Source organism: Haliotis cracherodii, unplaced genomic scaffold, assembly GCF_022045235.1.
Source record: "Haliotis cracherodii isolate W230 unplaced genomic scaffold, xgHalCrac1.p SCAF_1, whole genome shotgun sequence".
Classification (NCBI taxonomy): Eukaryota; Metazoa; Mollusca; class Gastropoda; order Lepetellida; family Haliotidae; genus Haliotis; species Haliotis cracherodii.
The window spans coordinates 49,644,901-49,650,919 of NW_027266264.1; positions in this window are offsets into that span (position 1 = coordinate 49,644,901).

The following is a 6,019-nucleotide window of genomic DNA, read 5'->3' on the forward strand; positions in this document are numbered from 1 at the left end:
CGTGAGGAAGAACGTAAGGCTGTAGGATCAAGTCTCTGTAACGCACACCTGTCAATGCACCTGCCACATGCAGGAGAGTCGTCCTACCACCGTGATGAATTCCGGGCCCATACCATGACACTCCCGCCGCCAAATGGGACAACCACACAGTTGGGGGCGTAACATTCACCCCGACGTCTGTAGTCACGTGCGCGCCCATCAGCACGTGTGAGTAGGAAACGGGACTCGTCAGTAAACAGTACATATCTCCACCTTGCACGTGCCCATCTAACCATCTGTTGGCACCAAAGCAGACGGTCTGCCAGATGACGTGGGGTCAATACATGACGTCGAACAGGTCTTCGTGCAAAAAGTCCAGCCTCCCTGTTGCGTACAGTTTGATCTGATATTCTGCGTACCCCAGGGATCTGTGTGGTTGTAGACGTGGCTGTGGTAGTGCGGTCTCAGAGGTGTCGCAGCTGGGTGTATTGACCTTGGTCTGTCGTCAACTCTGTTGGTGTTGTTGTATCGGGTCCACAGTGCGGAGATTGTCTGTCTGGATACGCCAAAGTGCCTGGCCACTTCTTGCTGAGTTGCTCCAGCTTGTAATCTCCCAATGTCGTTGTTCCGTTGAGCTGCATTCAGTCTTGGCATTCTGTAACCGCCTCTACTGCCGTTATAAGGACTGTATGAACAGCCGTTGGTGTGGATTTTTATACCCTAAATGCCTTGGATGAAGCTGTAAAATTGATGTTTATGTGCTTTGCATGTTTTCGCGAATTATAGACACATCATCATACTGTTTGACTTAATTGGTTCTTATTTAATGTAATCATTTTAGATATTTGGCAAAAAGTGGTTTTACATCTATGTCAAGTTTCTTTTTTTGAAGAGTATATATAGTAGCAAGTGATACCCGTTTGCTTGTGTAATTCCACCTTTCTATGTGCTACCTGTATATGTACGATTTCAATACGAGTGCCTCATATAAGGTTCAGTGGCCAGGCTATAATGAATGACTGGGATTCGTTTTTCATGGATTGACGGTTTGCATGCAATGGTATACGTAGCTACCATGCTTACACGGAGTGTGACAGCCTTAAGCTCCAGTGGATAGATCGTCTGCCCGGAGAGCGGAAGGTATGTGGTTTGAATCCCTGACCGCGTCAGGTCCCAAGTCCTACGTAGGAGATACTTAGACAAAAACAATTTTCACCGTGGCTCTACTACGCTTCCGTAGCATACTAAGTCCAGAGGAGGAGATTGTGATTCTAGGCCATACTAAGTCCTACGTAAGAGACAGTAAGTCCTACGTAAGAGCTAATAAGTCCTAAGTAGGAGATACTAAGTCCTACGTAGAAGATACTAAGTCCTACGTAGGAGACAGTAAGTCCTACGTAAGGGATAATAAGTCCTACGTAGGAGATACTAAGTCCATGGTAGACATGTGGAACATTTTCAGATTTGACGCAACAGTTACCAAATGTGATGTCCGATACAAATCCATATTTCCACTCGTACCATTATGTTCCAGTCTTGATTTGCCTTTGTATGTGTTTGTGACGGCTCCAGAAGTTACTAAAAATAACACAATGTTGCAAAGGGTCTATTTATGATCATTTATTAGAAAATAGATATTTGTATTAGAATGGAATCCTATTTACATTTCCAAATATATGTGAAAGGTATTTAAATAGTAAGTACTTCATTAAATGTATTACATATGCACAATTTAAAGGGTGAAATAAGAAAACGTACAATTTTATGAATAACAACTTCTGGTTTGTTGCATATAGCGACTTACACCGTTATCAAGCTACATCGAAACGTCGCCATATGCAGTTAGCCAGAAGTTGTTATCCCTAAAATTGTTTTCTTATTTACTCACCAACTTATAGAATCCCAATCAAACAGTTAATATGAGAACACTGAGATGATATGTGATGTTAAAATTTAAGGTCGCATCATCAATTTATCAAAACTGGCTCCCACAGGAGATATCGCTTGGATGCAATGAAATTACATCACAATGCTTTGCAGATCATTGTGACGTCACTGGTTACCATGACGTCACAATCAAATGACATCACTAATGGCTCTTTTGTTATCAAATATATCAACACTCGTTGATAAAAGTGTCAAAAATCCTCGGCAAGCATCGGAATTTTTCCACTTTTATCAACTCGTGTTGATATATTTGATATCAAAAGACACTCGGGTGAGATTCTCTATGTGTCAGACATATATACCGTATTGCATTACAATGCAGAAAAACCTGTTATATCCAGTAAATATAAAAGAACATATCACAGATATATATGCACATGAATGTGTGAATGAGTTTATTGCCACTTTAAACAGTATTTCGTCATCGCAGCTTCACGAGCTTCACGAGCACTGCAGGTACATTTGGTGCTGATGGACAAAGGATAAAAATAAGGGGGAACCCGTTATCAGCGGATCTTTACACGACTAAAGGCGCAAGTCTGCAAATCGAAATTCTTAGAGGTTAAAGATGGTAAATGGAATGACTGATTGCATTTGTTACGTAATACAGTATTCAAGAATTGACCGATCAAGTAACATATCACTGGTACATGTTATACAATTCGTTGATAATTAAAAATTGTCAGGAATTTACAAGAATAAACATATAGTTAATGCAAAATTAAATGTGAAACTAGAGTGACAAAGCGTTCAGAATTTTAGAATTCCTGGCGCACTTAAAGCTCCACACATACGCGATTGCAACAGTGACAATGACAGGGCGTTTACTATGATTTTAGCAGTATTTTAGCAATTTAATTACGAGGGTCATCACTTATTAAAACCTGTGGGGTATAGTACTCGGATTTAATTACTAGGATATCCCACCGCCGTCTGATATAAGAGATGGTTGGAAGGTTCTGGGCCTACCAGTGATGGACTACGTTGATGGTTGCAAATCAGCCGAAGCAATCAGCCTGAACACGTGTTCTGCGCCGACAAATAATTTTCCTTCTTAAAAGTTAGATGTTTCCACTACTTTTTCACTTTTGTTTAGTCTCTGGCTGATAGTAGTGAACCAATGACTCAACAACTAGACCGTCATATAGTAGTGCGGTGTTAAACAAGCAAACAACAGTCTTAACAGAGGAAAATGAAGGCGCATCATCATCCCCTAAAGTCGACACCACGCACGCAAAGATACCTCAGTCCGTTTGACTCCAAATGAGAACGATGAATTGCAAATAACTCGAAATCCAGAAAAGTGTATGAAACATCAATACAGTACTTGACCATGAATACCCTGTACCTAACAAAATCTGAATTTTGTTAATTTTAGGACCCATGACGGATGAAGTTCTTTCAGAAACTATCATGTAATTTTGTATAGAAATGTGTACATGACACGTAGGGGGGACAAACCGTGGAAGGCACAGCGCAAGCGCGCATGCACTGCACGTTCTGTGGTAGGGGAAATGACAGAGCGTTAGAGGGGCCGTCTCATGATAATTTCAGTCGCAATCTGACTCGCTCATGCCATAGATCTCGTCGTCGGAACTGCTGGTGCCTGAACCGACTGCCACTATTATAGGTTGGACTGTTGCTGGCCGTGACCAATAACGTGGCTCTATCTCGTCAACGCCTCCATGTTTCTACTGTTACCCGACCAAGGGATTCCTTTACGAGTTGTTCAACGTCTCGTAATTTGAACGTTGTGTTCGATCGTCCAACGTCACCCTTGACGATGCCCCATACCAATTCGATTGGATTCAGGTCGCAGTGATAAGTGGCAGTCGTAAGACAGCGTGACCCTGACCCTTGATGTTACTGTCAACTTTATACACGGGGTCAGGTTTCATAGTTTGGATGATTTCATAGAGCTGTGGTTTCGTCGCTCGAGAATGAAAGGTAATGTTCCTCCGTTGCAGCCAAGTAACTATGTCTCCTTTACGGTTATTAGAGGTTGGAGTCTTGCTTTCTGGATCCTGCACACTATGATACGGTGAATTGTCCATGACAATGAGAGACTTGGTAGGCAAAGCAGGGACTAATTTATCTTTCACCCACTCCAGAAATACATTGCCGTTCATTTTTGTGTGGTAGTCCCTGTTGTCTTTGGCCTTGGCTCTAAAGACGAGGTCACAGTCTGGGAGAAAACCCTGACTAGCAGAACCAGCATGGAGAACTATGAGTCTTTCACCCTTTCCAATTGGTAACTTTCTACCAGACTCCTTACAGTCACCACTGGGTACCCACTGACTGCTGGCTGTGTGTGACGCATTTACCCAGGTCTCATCTAAGAAGACGGGCTCATATCCTTCTTCACGTTTCTGCTTGATGGTACGAAGGCAATGATTTCGGAGACGAACAATGTCAGACCGTTCACACAACACTGCCCTATTTTCTCCAGTTATCTTTTTGTATTTGTAACCAAATGTATGCAACAGCTGCCATAGTTTGTACTTTGTAACACGTAAATCATGGTCAGTTTCAAGGTGTTTCTTCAAAATTCTTAGGGACAGGTACATATTTTCTGAGTGCAGTTTAACAATTGCACGTCTGACTTGATCCCTCTGAAAACTGTCTAATTTTTCAACCATGTTCCCTACCTCCTTGGCCTGACTTTTTGTCGACTAACAACATTTTTAAGTTTCTGAGGGGACATACCAAGAGCTTTTGAAGCTCGTTTCAAGAATTGATTAATTGCATAAAAAGGCTTTGCACTTTCTGATTCACTTCTGAAGAAATCATACACATTCAACATCAACTGTTTAACATCTGCTGAGTAGCGCATCTTGTCATTGAATGAACACGGTCACTGTGTAGCACTTGCAGACCGTGCTTGCGCTGTTCCTTCAACGGTTTGTCCCCCTACGTGTCATGTACACATTTATATACAAGATTACATGATAGTTTCTTAAAGAACTTCATCCGTCATGGGTCTTAAATTAAACAAAATTCAGATTTTGTTAGGTACAAGGTATTCATGGTCAAGTACCGTATTGATGTTTCATACACTTTTCTGGATTTCGAGTTATTTTGCAATTCATCATTTCCATTTGGAGTCAAACGGACTGTAGTACCCGATGGTGAGTGGGTGAGTGAGTGAGTATGGTTTTATCAAAATCAGGATGAATCTGGCATTTGAACCGATGATTATATGATCTTTATGCGACTATGAGACGTAACATTGTACACAGGATCAGCCGTGCTTACTGTCCGGCAGAAAGAAAGTACACACCCTTTTTGGTAGTGTCTTAAAAGAAATAAACAAGTGATGGTTATTCGATGGTGATGTATTTGATACGGGCATCATAGTTGTATTGTGGACCTTATGTCTACAAGGTTTCGCTGACCAGTAACGTTTTCATAAAATTTGTATTGTTTGGTCAAATCCAATTTTCAAGTGTATACTTTCTTTTGCCAGGTATAGTTTAGTATTGCAATCAGATAAATGTAATCACATAACATTAATTACATTTAAACATATTTACGTAGTCAAATTATTCAGCAGTTAATGTTACGTCAACATATTTGTGTATATCAGCGCATGGAGTAATACATTTTCAATTTATAGGTAGAAAAAGGTTGATTCTGGTGTACAGTTATTCAAGAGTAGCACCATCATCATCAAATTTCGATATTTTATCACAGTTTACAGAAATAGTGACAAACCAAGGCACCTCAAACGTAACATATGCATGTAACACCTGTCGCTACACCTTTCATAGCAATAATACTGTACAGATAGACTAGGGATACTGCACCCACTGGCCACAGTATGCCGTAAAAGAAGGCACGATCAAGTTTCACGAAATAGTATCAAGTCGGGGTTGTATGCCAACCACGCAAGACTGCATGTGCATTACGTTTCATGTGTTTGATTTAAGGCGTGAGTTTGAGTCAAACGCAGCCCTAAACAGTAATTTAGTTTAGTGTGGGTGTCAGCATGACGTGGGAGGTAAGCTCGAAGTGATGCAGGTCATTTACCACTTAAGTGAAAACCCACCAGCTGGGGGATGGTGCTGGCAAACCTTGAAACTTAATCGGGAGA